Here is a 15,437-nt window from a genome sequence, read left to right as displayed (position 1 = left end):
ACAGAACCTTTACAAGGCCACATCTGCAGCAGGACCAAACCAGATCATAACATCACCGACCACAACATCTAACAATGTTTAGACCATACAGGCAAGTCTATGAAAACTTAGAAATTTGGCAATGGAACTGCCGCGGGTACCGAAGGAAGAAAGGGCTGCTGACAAAATTTATCGCTCATTCCTCAAAGCCACCGGGGATCATAGCTCTACAAGACCCGGTACCCGACCAGCACTATATGGCTACGAAGAATACCACAGAAGTCAAGACGACAAGTTGAAGGTAGCCACACTAGCAGATAGAAATATCACAACCATACAACACAAATCCATACATGACGTGGACGTACTACATGTACTTCTCAAAATAGTATACAAAGGCAACCAGAAACAGAGCGTCTTCGTCCTCAACATTTACTGCCCCCCCCCCCCAGCCAAAGGCGGGCAAACATAGGAAAACTCTTTGGGGCACCCTCCACCCCGCTAAAGACAGTCCCTTGGTAATCATAGGCAGCGGCGTAGCCAGAAATACCGTTTGGGGAGGGGGGGGGGGGAGGGCTCAACTTGCAGCTCGGCTGCCTACTTATAAGGAAGCTTTAGCTCGGGTACTCCAATATAAATACATGTAAAAGGAGAATTCGTTTTTCTCGGCAACCACTGCACTACATTTGAAAATGTCTGTTGGAATAAAAAGCTTAAATTCTTGTGACTGTTTATTTCGAATTTTTCATTTAGGTTGTCAATTCTCTATTGAAAATTGGCAAAAATCGCAATTTCAGGAAACGAAACTATCAAGTTTAAAACTAACTCAAGAATGATAAGCAATATCATAATTCAGTGAATTGCATCTAACAGTACATCTACAGCGGACAAAATTTATATGTTACACATGAATTTCGAAAAATTTAGTATGGAAATACGGCTTTTGCAGAACCCTCGTACGCAACGTAACCAATTCACGTAAGATACAAGATGACACACAAATTTGTCCTCTTTGATTGTTATTGTAGATACCGTTTACAGAACCGCCATATCTTTTCTTGATGCAGAACTATTAGTTTGTAAACGTCGTGCTTCTATCTTTGTCGAACTTTAGATTTTTTCAAAATATTTTCAACAAAATTCAGGCCCTAAATCGAAATTCCGCTTTAAACAGACACTAGAATTCAACTTTGTATCTCAAATGCAACAAATTTCCTTAAAAGCGATCCAGGGGTTATCTCACAAAAACGTTTCTGCGTTTTACATGTACTTCAATGGGCCGCGTCGGAGTTGGGCCCGAGCTTAAGCTTCCCCTTAAACAATTTGTCGAGCCATCAAATACATCAATAATAACTGCATTGCCTTTTCCAAAGATGCTGAAAACAAATTCTTGAACGCTACGTACTGTAAAAGGAAGTAAATTAATTAATAAAAGAATATACTCGTATGTGCCAGAAGCCGTACCCAAAATAACTGATATCAATGCTTACATGTATTTTGTCTATTTAATAAGTAAAGAAAATATCACACGAACTTTCGAACTATATAAGTTCGAAACCAACAAAGCAGTGCATGCCGCTGATATGAAAAATGTAAAGGCCATGAAGTAAACAAGTTGAGGACAAACATGTTAATGAAAGTTTGTTCACGATCTTGTACACATGCAGTGGCCAATGAAAAATCTCAACGATGCTGTCATTTGTTCCAATGTATTACGCAGGAGTAGCTGTCACCGGTCGTGCATCGTGAGTACTTGTACAGAAATTATAGTGGCAACAGAGAGCACGTATAAAAAGTTGGAGTGCCGAAAAATATAGGAGGGCGAGTCAAATGAATGTGGGCCAATGCGAATGTATGACAAACGGGGTACTTTATTTAAGAGTAGTCTCCATGAGCATTTAGACAGTTGTCCCGTTGACTAACGATTCGTGTGATTCCCGTCTTGGGATTCCTTGGGCTGCTGCTTCAAAAAGTCGGCAACTGACTCTTTCACGTCATCGTCCCACACAAATCTGGTTCCCTTGAGCTGCTTCTTCAGTTGTCCCAAAATGTGGAGGTCACAAGGCGACAGATCTGAGCTGTATGACGGATATTGCAGCGTTTCCCACTTGAACTTCACCAGTTTTATATTAACCACATCAGCGACGTGGGGACGGGCATTGTTGTGGAACAAGATGACCCCATCCTTCAATTTTTCACGTTGTTTATTCTTGATTGCGACACGCAGCCGATCCGGCGGTTCACAATATCGGAAAGAATTGATAGTCTCTCAAGATTTAACAAATTCTGTCAGTTATGGCCCCTGAGGATCGAAAAATAAAAGTCAACAACACCTTTCCGGCGGAAATGATGGCCTTTGCTTTCTTTGGGGGGTGTTGAATTCGAAGGTTTCCATTGTAAGCTTTGCCGTTGTGTTTCAGGCTCGTAGTAGTGGCACCATGGTTCGTCCCCGATCACAAGTGAAGACAAGAAATCGTCACCATTATTGTGATACCGGATCAGATGAGTAAAGGCAGCGCCGAACTTTTCTGTGTTCTGGCGGTGGTTCAAAATCTTGGGCATCCATTGCGCACGCAAGAGCCGATAACTGAGATGTTCATGAATTATGGCGTGAACGGTGACGGTGAAACGAACAGTGACTGATGTTCACATGCTCTGCCAGTTAATCGATGCTTACCTTCCGTTCTTGTGTCAACAACTCATCAACCTTTGCATTTTGTTGGGGGGTAATTGCACGGTGGCTTTGGCCCGGTCTTGGATTGCCTTTGCAACTTTCACGTCCTTCTTTGAATCATTTGTTCCAACGCTTCACAGTGCCCAATGAAGTGCAATGTTCAACGTGCACGGCAGTCACACGGCGACTAATTTTGTTTTAGGAAACACCTTCAGCTTTCAAACACCTCACGGCACCACGCTGCTCAACTTCTGGAGCGTTCATTATGTCACGCGACCATGTTCAACCCAGTGCTTGAGAGCATTAAAGAACATTTATCCTCACACCTGCGTGTCCCTTTTGTATATGAGAGATGCCTGCGTGCTGCGCGCATGCCTCGCAGACAATGAACCGAACCATTATTGCGCGGGCTGAGTAGGCTCACTTTCAGTCGAATCGCCCTCGTACATCAGAAGTGCGAAGATACAGCTTGATAAAGGGCAAAAATGTTTCACCGGAAACAAAGCTCACTGCACGTATACACGAAACCTCGCCACAAGATATTTAAATATAAGTATAAGTCTCCAATAAATGTACGTATCTAAGAAAAAAACACTGTATATAATGCGTCAAACAAGGCAAACAAACATGTTGCGCAATCACAGATTCACAGAATCCTCAATCCCGCCCCCATTCCATCCACTCCACCCCATGTATCGCGCTCAACGGAAGGTGGCATGCTTCTTCCCCGCTTTTCTCCCTCGCGCACACAAGACTGAGCCGCCATGGTCGGCTCACCCATGCCACCCCCCTTCCCATGATTTCACTCGCACATAAAACATGCGGCACGCGGTCACGATGTTATTGCCCTTGGACTTTATACGGAACATGAGGACGACGGCGATGGCAGGAATGCGCCTGGAGTTTAATATAATTGCTATCGCCACAATATAGTAACAGTATCCGGTAACTAAAGCATCCCGTGGCCATTACTTTCCGTAAAAGAAGTAACGAAGTCGAACTTTCACCATGCGACAATTTGCTGCGCTGCGACAATGTCTTTTTGTCTTTTGTGGGGCGGGAACGCGGCATTTAAAATAAAACGCAAAGTAAAGCATGTTGGCCACAATCGAATGCCTACTTTGGGCACCAAGTGTGGCTACCGAAGGAATATCGAAGAAAACGTGAGACTCTTGGTTCACCGAGCACCATACGCATACTGCTACATATCCTACACCGGCGAGACAAGACTTTCCAGAGAGGTTGCGGTCAAGCGAACGCGGTGCAATCTGTCGAGTCCCCACAGTGATGGGGGCGAGCGACCATTCTTTCTTTTTCTCATCTGCTAGCCAGAAAGCATCCAAAACTCTGCGAGGCGAAAATCCACTCGGCCAAAGAAAACCAAACGAGCACCGAAGTGCGCACCGCTGTGGTCGTGGCAACACAAGAAAAACGCATGCGCTCGGGCTGGCTCTGGCAGCGCGTGGGTGGGGTAGCGAGAACAAGCAAAAAAATTGAATTGTGTCCTCGCTAATAAAAGTCTAAATAGAAACAATATATAAGAACGTATTTTCCTTTGCTAGCTTTACTGTCTTGATATGGATGCTTTGGCGTAAGTGAAAAAAAAAAAGATGTTGATATTTTTTGTACAAATTTACCAACGCAACGCTTCGTCTCATCGGACCTCGTTGTGTGCTTTGTCAACTTGTCTGATAGTGTGTTGATTTGGCTTGTATCATTGTATGTTTCGATGTACGACGTTAGAAAAGTCAATGCATCTTTGGTATCAAATGGTTATAACAACATTAAACCCGCACAGTTCCGCAACTGAAGATCTAAAGCACAACTTTGGAAATGCCAATGCACCTTTCACATCAAAAGTTTATAAGAACGTTATACCCATAAAGCTTCGGAATTGACATCCATGCGCTCTCCAGATTCCGCGGCCTCCGCGAGATGCTGCGCCGAGCCCGTTCGCCATCAACACGCCCTTGAAACTTTGTGCTCGGATGGGGCTGCTTGCGTTATGTGACTCCCGGTGCATGGGCGTTGCCGCAATATTCAGCCCGAGTTAGCAATGTTCCTGGTGAAATGTCTTTATGAATGTGAAAAAGACATTCTAGACGAAATCCAGAGTAATTTCCGGCGGCGAGGGTTGCTTTGGTCGGTGGTGCGTGAACAGCACGAAAAAATGTTTTTTTTGGGGGGGGGGGGGGCTAAAGCCTTATATGCCCCCCACGGCTACGCCCCTGATCATAGGGGCTTTCAACGCTCAGACCACGCTAGTGGGGGGGGGGCGTACCGGAGGCAGGATTGGAAGGGTCTCCAGCAAAAAACACTAACTGAACAGCGTCACCTCACACTCGTCACAGACCCGAACATACCGACCAGGGAAGGGAACAGCATAACACGCGACACCCCTCCCGACTTCGCCTTCATCACTCACACCATGCGAGCTGAATGGCTTAACCCACTCAAAAACGTAGGCAGCGATCACTACATATCAAACATAACACTATAGACTGGACGCCAACACAGGCAGGTCGGCACAGCTAAACTCACTCACTGGTGAAAAATCAGGGAATCCCAAGAACAGGACGCCGACACAACCATGAACCTGCACCACTGGTGCGACAACCTCCGTCGACATAAAGAACACCACACAAAGGAAATTGCAGAACAGAAGAGACACCAGAGGTGGATCTCCACTCACTACACCTGTGGGATGCCTAACGGGGCCTCACCTGCCGCTTGAAAAAACAGAAATACAACGGGAAACTGAAGATGCGCATAGCACAAATAACAGCGGAAGCAGAAGAATATGCCATGCAACTCCCCTCCGCGAACTAGTATACAGTCTGTGACTCCTTCGCTGGCACCCTGGATACGGCCAAGACGTGGCACATCCTCAAAGCCGTCCTGGACTCCATCAAAACCAAAGGAGGACACAGGGATCTGGAGCGGTTACTAAACACCTACCCAGGTAGCCAACAAGACCTGATCGATGCCATCAAGGCTAAGTGCTATGGCCGCGCCCACACAGCCATGTAGAACACCCTACACAGGACAACCCAACCCACTAATGGACGAAACTCTCACAGAAAACGAAATGAGAGCGCTCATCGCAGCCACCACCGGTAACACAGCGGCGGGCACGGACCAGATCACGAACTCCATGATCAGAAACCTGAGCGACAAGTCTATCTCCGCACTCACGGCCTTCCTGAACCAACACTTGGAACAAGGTACGGTGCCGGCGATGTCAAAACACGCACGCATAATAATGATCCCCAAATCGGGCAAGAAATTGGCAGTTGAAAACCTCAGACCTATCTTGCTCACGTCCTGCCTCGGCAAGTTGTACGAGAAAATTATAAACACAAGACTACACAGACACTTAGAAGATAACAAGCACCTGCCGGACGCCATGTTCGGTTTCCGCGCAGGCCTGTCCACACAAGATGTGCTATTCCAAATCAAGAAAGAAGTCCTCAGCAACGTCTTCCGCAGCAGCGGACACGTCCTCTTAGCAATCGACATCAAAGGGGCTTTCGACAACGTCAGCCACCAAGGAATCCTAGAAGGGCTGGCCAGAACCAACTGTGGCGAGCGAACGTACAAGTATGTTCAGAGCTTCCTGAGCCACCGCACGGCGGAGCTGAAGATGGGAGTGATTCAGACTCCAGTGTACCACCCTTCCAACAAGGGCACACCCCAAGGTGCTGTCATCTCACCCACGCTTTTCAACGTCGCCATGATCGGCCTCGCAAGCAAACTGCACGACGTAGCAGGTCTTCGGCACGCAATCTACGCTGACGACATAACACTCTGGACCACAACAGGGTCTCTCGTTGAAAAAAGAAGAACAGCTGCAAACTGCAGCAAATCTCATCCGAGAAGAGAATGCTCCCCCGAGAAATCTGAGCTCCTACGAGTCTGGCGAGGCCAGTGTAACCACACAGTCCCCACAGACCCAACAAGAAAACTCAAGGTACGCCTCAACGGGGCCTCATACCAGAGAACCCTTTTGCTCAGTGTGCTGGGCATGTGGCGGCAGTCCAACCAGTGGGCCAACATACCCTTACGCTGCTCAAAACCAGTGTCAAGGCGATATCATGCATGATCTCCCGCGTAACATCCAAGAACAGAGGCATGGAGGAAAGTGTCACCCTCCGACTGGTCAGAAGGGCGGTGGTGAGCAGAATCACATAGAGCCTGCCCTACAACCATATCACACAGTCCGAGATGAAGCAGGCCGCGCACTTTTGAGGATGACTTTCAAGACCACTCTCCACCTGTCGATGAGAACATCGACTGAAAAATTATTGGCGCTAGGGTTGCACAACACCCACAGCGAACTGACAGAAGCCCTTTACGTGTCGCAACAGCAGATACTGGCGCGCACTCGCACGGGCCGGCAGGTCCTACAAACCTTGGGGTTCCCAGCTATAACAACAAGAACCCAAGAAACCTGCTTGATACCTCGCCACGTCCAGGACAGATATCACGTTGCTCCTGTACCACGCAACATGGACCCCAACCTACCCTCTGGCAGGAGGGGAGCAAGGGCCCAGTACATGGAGAAATCATTCAGGTTCAATACCATGGTCCGTTTTACGGACACCGTCATGTATGCGACGAACAACAAGGGCGCAGTGGCTGTGGTATGCGACCACCGAGACCACGTTACCTCCGTTGCATCGACCCGCCCCTGCACGATTACGGAAGCCCAAGAGCTGGCCATCGCGTTAGCCATCCGCGAAGGCCTACACGCGAACCAATCCCTGACGATCCTCACGGATTCCCAGCAGGGCTGCCGCAACTTCATACGGGGAAGAATCGGAAGACCTGCTGTAGAAGTCCTAGCACAAATACTCCAGGGGGACCCTGAGGGATTCACCACCCAAACAATCATCTGGATACCAGGCCACACTGGACTCACGGGCAACCTGCTGGCCGACAGAGCTACTCGAGGATTCGTACATAACCGAGCACTCATCAGGCCGGCTGCAGAAGACCCGGACCTTGTCGACCTCAAGTATTCAGCCATCGTGAATTAGCACAGAGGGTTTCACTTGCGATATCCACCACCCATCGCAATCTAAAGACAGAGGATGCCGCTGCTTGGCCTAGGATCCAGACAGGCACTTACACATATTGCATCGAATACACCCCACTGCCTATAGGAACGAATGCCCGTGGTGTGACGCCACACCAACCCTATACCACATTACGTGGGAGCGCACACTACACAACATAGAACACCCCGACACGAACACCACGAGGGAGCAATGGGACGCACTACTGTCCTGCTCGGCCCTCGACGACCAGCTCAAGCTGATACAGGGTGCTGAAAAGAAGCCAAGAGCCAGCGGAGCCCTGTACTAGGGGCCCCGAGCATTAACTGTTCTTCTGATTATTCTTTTAATGAAGTTTATCTATCTATCTATCTATCTATCTATCTATCTATCTATCTATCTATCTATCTATCTATCTATCTATCTATCTATCTATCTATCTATCTATCTATCTATCTATCTATCTGCCCGCCCGCCCGCCCGCCCGCCCGCCCGCCCGCCCGCCCGCCCGCCCGCCCGCCCGCCCGCCCGCCTGCCTGCCTGCCTGCCTGCCCGCCCGCCCGCCCGCCTGCCCGCCTGCCTGCCTGCCTGCCTGCCTGCCTGCCCGCCTGCCTGCCTGCCCGCCCGCCTGCCTGCCTGCCTGCCTGCCTGCCTGCCTGCCTGCCTGCCTGCCTGCCCGCCCGCCCGCCCGCCCGCCCGCCCGCCTGCCTGCCTGCCCGCCTGCCCGCCTGCCTGCCTGCCTGCCTGCCTGCCTGCCTGCCTGCCTGCCTGCCCGCCTGCCCGCCTGCCTGCCTGCCCGCCTGCCCGCCCGCCCGCCCGCCCGCCCGCCCGCCCGCCCGCCCTGCCCGCCCTGCCCGCCCGCCCTGCCCGCCCGCCCTGCCCGCCCGCCCTGCCCGCCTGCCCTGCCCGCCCGCCCTGCCCGCCTGCCCTGCCCGCCTGCCCTGCCTGCCTGCCCTGCCTGCCTGCCCTGCCTGCCTGCCCTGCCTGCCTGCCTGCCTGCCTGCCTGCCTGCCTGCCTGCCTGCCTGCCTGCCTGCCTGCCTGCCTGCCCTGCCTGCCCTGCCTGCCTGCCCTGCCTGCCCTGCCTGCCCTGCCCTGCCTGCCTGCCCTGCCTGCCTGCCCTGCCTGCCCTGCCTGCCCTGCCTGCCTGCCCTGCCTGCCTGCCTGCCCTGCCTGCCTGCCCTGCCTGCCTGCCCTGCCTGCCTGCCCTGCCTGCCTGCCTGCCCTGCCTGGCCTGCCTGGCCTGGCCTGCCTGGCCTGCCTGGCCTGCCTGGCCTGCCTGCCTGCCTGCCTGCCTGCCTGCCTGCCTGCCTGCCTGCCTGCCTGCCTGCCTGCCTGCCTGCCTGCGGAAGAAATGGATCCTGTAACGTTTGAGCCTCTGGCTAATGTCCTCCAAATAATGAAAAATCTAGCCTGCCATGGCGTGGCTCAAACCTGAGGTACATAGCGCGGCTGATCGCCGGCGAAGTTCATTGCGCGTCAGACATTCACATCGCAAAACATCTTGCACTCGTCGCATAAAGGTCGGCCTTCTCGTGGTCGTACTGTCGTCATTGTCAATATCTCTCGCTGAACCACTCGAAATGCCCTTCACAGATTCTTTTCGTGTTCGTATGAAGCTCCCAGAGGGCGCTTGTTTGCAATAGTGTTTCTGAGTAAGGTTTCTTGGTGTATTGCGCTGTCCACTTCGTTTTCTCTGGAAAACACTCACAAGTTTTTTGTAGTGCTGTCAGCCCGAGCACACTTGACATAGCCATCATTAACGTTAAGTAGGCATTTGCACTTGCGATGTGGTTTGTCTCTCCTTACTCTGAGAATTAGAGAACATGAAGAAGACAGCCATGGCGTAGTACATTATGTCCCTAGTTTATAAAGCCAAACGGCAGACGATATACTTTGTTTTGTTGAGCGTTTATTTTATTTATGTTTGAGGAATACTCCTATTCGCAAGTCAAATAACGGCCATGGTTGTATCTAGGATTTACAACGGCCCCCACAGACACGAACATGTTGAATGTGGTTGTGAATTCCATTTAGGTCATTACTGTCAAACAGCGCATCCCGCAAACAAGTATTTTCTACAGGCCGCGTCTTGTAAAGAGCATCGCAATGGACGTTTACACGTGGCTTTCCTTAGCACTCCTTGACACTCCTTTCCTTAGCTTCCTTGAACAAATATAGCAGGCGTACGCTATGATGTAAAGGCGAATCATATTGTTGCACGCGCAATCAATTTTTACTGATGCATTCTTATTTCTCAACAATTTGCGCATGAGTGTCAGGATTTTGGTTCAACAGACGTTACTTCAATCCCGTCCTATTTAATATTGGCATTTAATTACAACATGGCCGCCACATAAAAACTCAAACGATCTGCCGTTGGACATATTAAGCAGATTTTCTTAGCGAGTTTGCGCAAGCTACGGCCTTAATTGGAAGTAATATTTCCGACCATCCATGAAAATTTCATTCCCAACAAAAGCGTGACAAGCCCAATATTCCCCTCGCTATAGAGAGAAAGGCAGACATGCTGGCCTAAGCTGGTATACTCTGGCCTGCTAACTAGCACAGGGAAAGAAGCATAAGAAACAAGAGATAATGTTGTAACGTGATGGGAGAAATAAACAGAAAAAGACTTTATTTTATGACGGCTCTAGTCCGAGTCCTCTCCCAGGAAGGGATGTGTGCGCAGAATATCCGCGTAGCACAGTGGTTTCCTTAAAGCTACCAGTTCAGTCTGGCGCTCTGAACATTTTGGTCCAGAATAGCCCTCGTAGCAGCTTAAGTACGAGACATAGCCATGTACACTCAAATTTTGAAGCCATCCTGCGAACATATGATGAGTCACACGCCCCGTGCGTAATATTTTAAAAATGAAAACGGGACTGTGGGGAAACATAGGACAGACTAACGGGACATAATGGTGCTTGTGTTGTATTCCGGTGTTTACGAGGTCAAGCACCACTGCCTTAATCACGAACACAGGAAACCATTTGTTTTATCCCACTCTCGTGTGGTCCTTGTTGATGTTGGCCTCTGAACTTGTCGCTTATGCGCATAATTAGGGAAAGGGTGGATAAAGCTAAGGAATACAGAAATTAGGTTTCACATCCAAATGTTCGAAAGCTAATAAATTCAGGGAGAGAGGTTCAAGCAAGTAAATGCGGTTGCCTTCGCTGACATGCCCAATTTTTCTGCTTGTAAGCCTAGTTGACGTTTCTATTCGTTTTTCGCACTGATACGATGACGTCTACTATAAGAATAACGACGTTTACGCGTTTCACTCTCTTTCTGTGGCAGCGCTCGCATAGGCGCCACAAACGCAGTTTGATATTCCGCTATTTTGACGTCAACCTCTCTAGGGCTCCATTAAAAGTTCAATTTTATATCGCGGAATTTCGACGCCTGCCACAGAGCCCACTCCAATGAAAATGAAAGCGAAGTGCTGCTGGCGAGGGCACGTGGCATGTGTCGTCCTCTTTATGAAATCAACCTTCTATTCAATTTCATTATAGATTGCATTCCCGATAATCAGAACAGATCTGTGTTTAAGAAATACCTCACTACCCCGACCCCTCGATCTTTTGTTCTCTTGCTATGCTGTTTTGCAGAGAGACTTTATGCCGTGGTTTATAGTTTTGCTACGCAGAGCATAGGTGCGTTTACTCCCACGAGATTCTATGTCAAAAATAAACAATAATACCCGATCTAACACACGAAAACCTACGGGGATTACTCCTCATAATGCTTGACATTAAAACACCTTGTCAGGTCATTACATGTTTTGAAAGTGATTTGAGGCGTGAGCTCGAAGAGATATACTATAATTATGCTATCAACAGTGTGTAGAGTCGACAAATCAATCAAGAGCACGGCGCAAAACAAACATCTTCTTTTTTGTGCTGCTCAAATAGGATGGCTGCGAGAGAAATGGAAAAGCAGAATGCTTCAAGCGGTTTCAAGCTGCAAAGGTATGTTGACATCGAAAACAGCCAGGCTGGAACGCTGCCATTATACCGCATGTCTCAACCTAACGAACAAACATTGATTTAAAAAATTTTTAATGATTAAATAAATGACGCAGTTCGTACGGCCAGACACATGGCGTTTGTGAGCTGAAGCCAGCTGCAAGCCCGCTACTACAAGACCAGCAATGGACCGTCCAGCAGGTTCGCGCAGCGGCCGCCAGGTACTACCACTGTGCGCTGACATGCGTCCTGCAGGACCTTTATTAAAGTTTGTCCAATCCAATCCAGCTGCGAAGTCAGGAACAATGCATACCTGACATTCTGTGCCTTAATCAAAGTGTTCGCTAGTTAACCAGAGATCTCGTGGTGTACGCACTGGAATTTTTGCGGAGGTGAACGTCACAGGAGCTTCTTTCAACGCGACCCTGCGTTGATTCATGAGGGGTGCAGTTGTTGTAATGATTCATTTTGTTACGAACTAAAGTTGTTGCTACTTCCCCCTTCTTACATTAATTCTTATTTTCTTGATTCTTTACATGTTTATCGCTTTATCGATAGAGCTTATAGGCTATGCCTTGATTTTCTGGTGATCAGTACATACAATTTCGAGGTCTGTGACTATGTATGGCTTATGATGCCCATCCTACATGGGAACTTGTGCGCCGGATATTATTTTGTCCTCAATAACACCACAGAAAAAAACAAACATCTTGTATGAGGCTTCGTGCGCGTGCGTGCCGCTATTCGATATATATCTAATCAGTATAACGGAAAGAATAATATAAGAATAATATAATATATATAATACATTAATATTAATTAATATATAATAATATATAATATATATATTATAATAATAATATAAGAATAACATTGTTACGTCCAAGCGCGTCAAAGGGACGCGGGGATCAAGAAGACAGGGGAAGGGGAGGACGAAGACTGTGCAGCGGCCATTCCTGTTCTTCGTAGCCTGCCGTTCCTGCTCTCGCACGCTTAAATAAACCCCTTTTCCCCGTGCTTGTAACAAACTGGTGGACGGTGCGGGGTACACCTCGTAACCACGGAGCCTACGCTGCTAGAACTTCGCCGAAGCCGTCGACTTGCCGGGCTTCCGCCACCCTCACCTGCCATGCCTGAATACGCCTGCCAGATTCCCGAAGGGTCTGACGCGGCTTCAAGGCCAACACCTAGTGTTCCGTGGCAATACTACCGGGTGCCACTCACATTCGGAGGAAAAGCCGGAGAAGATGTCGACGAGTGGCTCACGAACTACCGAAGGGTGAGCCGGTCTAACGGTTGGAACTCGACCGCACAATTGTCCAATGTTGTGTTTTCCCTCACCGACACAGCGCTCGTCTGGTATGAGAATCACGAAGACACGCTCACTTCATGGGAGCTTTTCGTCGAGGAGCTCAGAGCGTGTTTTGGAGACTCTAGCGCAAAAAAGAAACGCGCTGAACAGACGCTTTAGCAAAGAGCTCAGATTCCCGGCGAGACCTCTACGACTTATATCGAAGAAGTGCTAAAACTGTGTAAAATAGTCAACTCTCAAATGTCTGAAGATGACAAAGTTGGACATTTGTTGAAAGAAATAGCCGAAGATGTCTACAATTTTTTGATCGGCAAGGAAAGCTTGGATTCCGTGTCTGACGTCATTCGCCACTGCAGGACCTTTGAGACGCTGAAGATGCGACGGATAATACCGAAGTTTGGTCGCCTGGCTAATGTCACGACGGTGGCAAGTGTAGACCCGAGCTCGTGTGCTGACCTTCCATCCACTATACGGCAGATTGTTCGCGAAGAGTTGCTCCATCAGGAAGAGATGTACCGTTGCACACCCGGCATAATTGGCGCGTACTCACCACACGAGATGAGAAACATGGCCGTTTCGACATCATGGCAACCCACGGTTCACTCAGCGACCATCGAGTATAGGTCTACCCCACAAACGAGAGGTACCATGAGCTATCAAGGTCATGACTACGACCAACGACCCCACCGCACGCACGCCTCCCAGCGGCCGATGCCTAGCCATGATGAATGTCACCCACCTACTGTCTATGCAGTCGACAGCAACATGCGCGACTACATGGAAGAGCATCGCAATTTGAGGCATCTGCTGGTGTGTTTCCAATGCGGTGTCGTGGGCCACATAGCGAGGTTTTGCAATCGTCGCCCAAAAACGTGGAATGGTCAATCCGGATCTTCAACAATGTCCATACCTCCTACGAGGACAACTCAACAGCCGTACACCACCTCTTGGTCAGCTGGTGTCCCTTCTGGCAACGATTACTGGCAGAGAAGCTTCCAGAGCCACTCGCCGGCATCTGACAGGAGTTTGACGCTACCGCCAACTTCTCGTGCACCGCGTTTACGTCAATCTCCATCGCCAGTGCGCCACTCCGCCTTGCCTTCACACCCGGAAAATTGAGGTCGCTGAGGTCGAAACTGAGGTCGCTCGACACGTGCTATCGACAGAAATGCCCCCTACAGTTGCTATGATTAAGAACAAAATGCATGTACTTGCTGATGGTGTTCCTACAATGGCTTTAGTGGATACCGGAGCAACTGTATCCGTAATGAGTCTCGGTTTCAAAGGTCGGTTGGGGCGTGAAGTTGTATTTCGGTGGGACCAGGCTGCAACGTTTTGTGGAGTTAGCGGCGAGTCGTTGCGCCCTGTTTGTGTGTGCACTGCTGACGTATCCTTGGCTGGTGGAGTTTTCGCGACGGAGTTTGTAGTTATTCCCCGATCGACGCACGAAGTGATTTTGGGCATCGACTTTTCGCGACAGTGTGGTGCGACCGTCGATTGCCGCACGGGGGAAGTTTGCGTTGATGACCATGTTTCGTCCGGACTCTTAGAGGAGACTTGCAGTCAAGGTGAACTTGACTGCAGATACTGTTGTGCTTGCGTCCACCTCTGTGTGCGTGCCGGTTGTGTGTCGCGGTGAAGTTCCAGACTGTTTCGATGCCTCCGTAGAGCCAATGCATCTAAACTGTATGAAGAAGAACATTTTTGTCCCTCATTGTGTGGTATCCATCGGCAACGGGCGTGCTGGCTTGTGGACGGCCAACTGCTCGGCAGAACCCGTCCTGCTTCCAGACGGCTTGAAACTCGCCTACTTTTCAGAATACACGTCTTCGTCCGTAGCCGTACTAACAGATCCACCGTGTGAATCTGCTGATCTTCGCCACGTCTCAGACAAAAAGCTTCTGTCTATGATAAACAGGTCACTCAGCATCTGTCCGTGTTTGACTTTGCACAGCCGGACAAAGCGTTCTCGATTCCTGAGTCACGAACACGTCATACTATTGATACGGGATCTGCGCGCCCAATCAGACAAAAGCCTTATCGCGTGTCGCCTAACGAGCGGAAGATAATCGGGGAACAAGTGAGTGACATGATGAAAAATGGAATAATACAAGAGCCCTCGAGTCCTTGGGCAGCTCCGGTCATACTTGTCAGAAAGAAAGACGGTAACTGGAGATTTTGCGTAGATTATCGAAGATTAAACGCCGTGACTAAGAAGGATGTCTACCCCCTACCCCGGATTGATGATGCTATTGATTGCCTGCATTCGGCCTCTTAATTTTTGGAAGATCTCTTGTACGAAATCAGGAAACACAAAAATGCAAGAATGTCCCTCGCAACCCACTGTGCTGTCTACAGATGTTAGAGCGCACGATTCTACCTGATCACAAATGAAGGATCATCGTGCGCTGGCATGAGTCATTATTACCTCATTAATTGCGCTGTCAT

Source organism: Dermacentor albipictus, chromosome 6 (assembly GCF_038994185.2).
Source record: "Dermacentor albipictus isolate Rhodes 1998 colony chromosome 6, USDA_Dalb.pri_finalv2, whole genome shotgun sequence".
In the NCBI taxonomy this organism is placed as follows: Eukaryota; Metazoa; Arthropoda; class Arachnida; order Ixodida; family Ixodidae; genus Dermacentor; species Dermacentor albipictus.
This window is presented reverse-complemented; position numbering follows the sequence as displayed.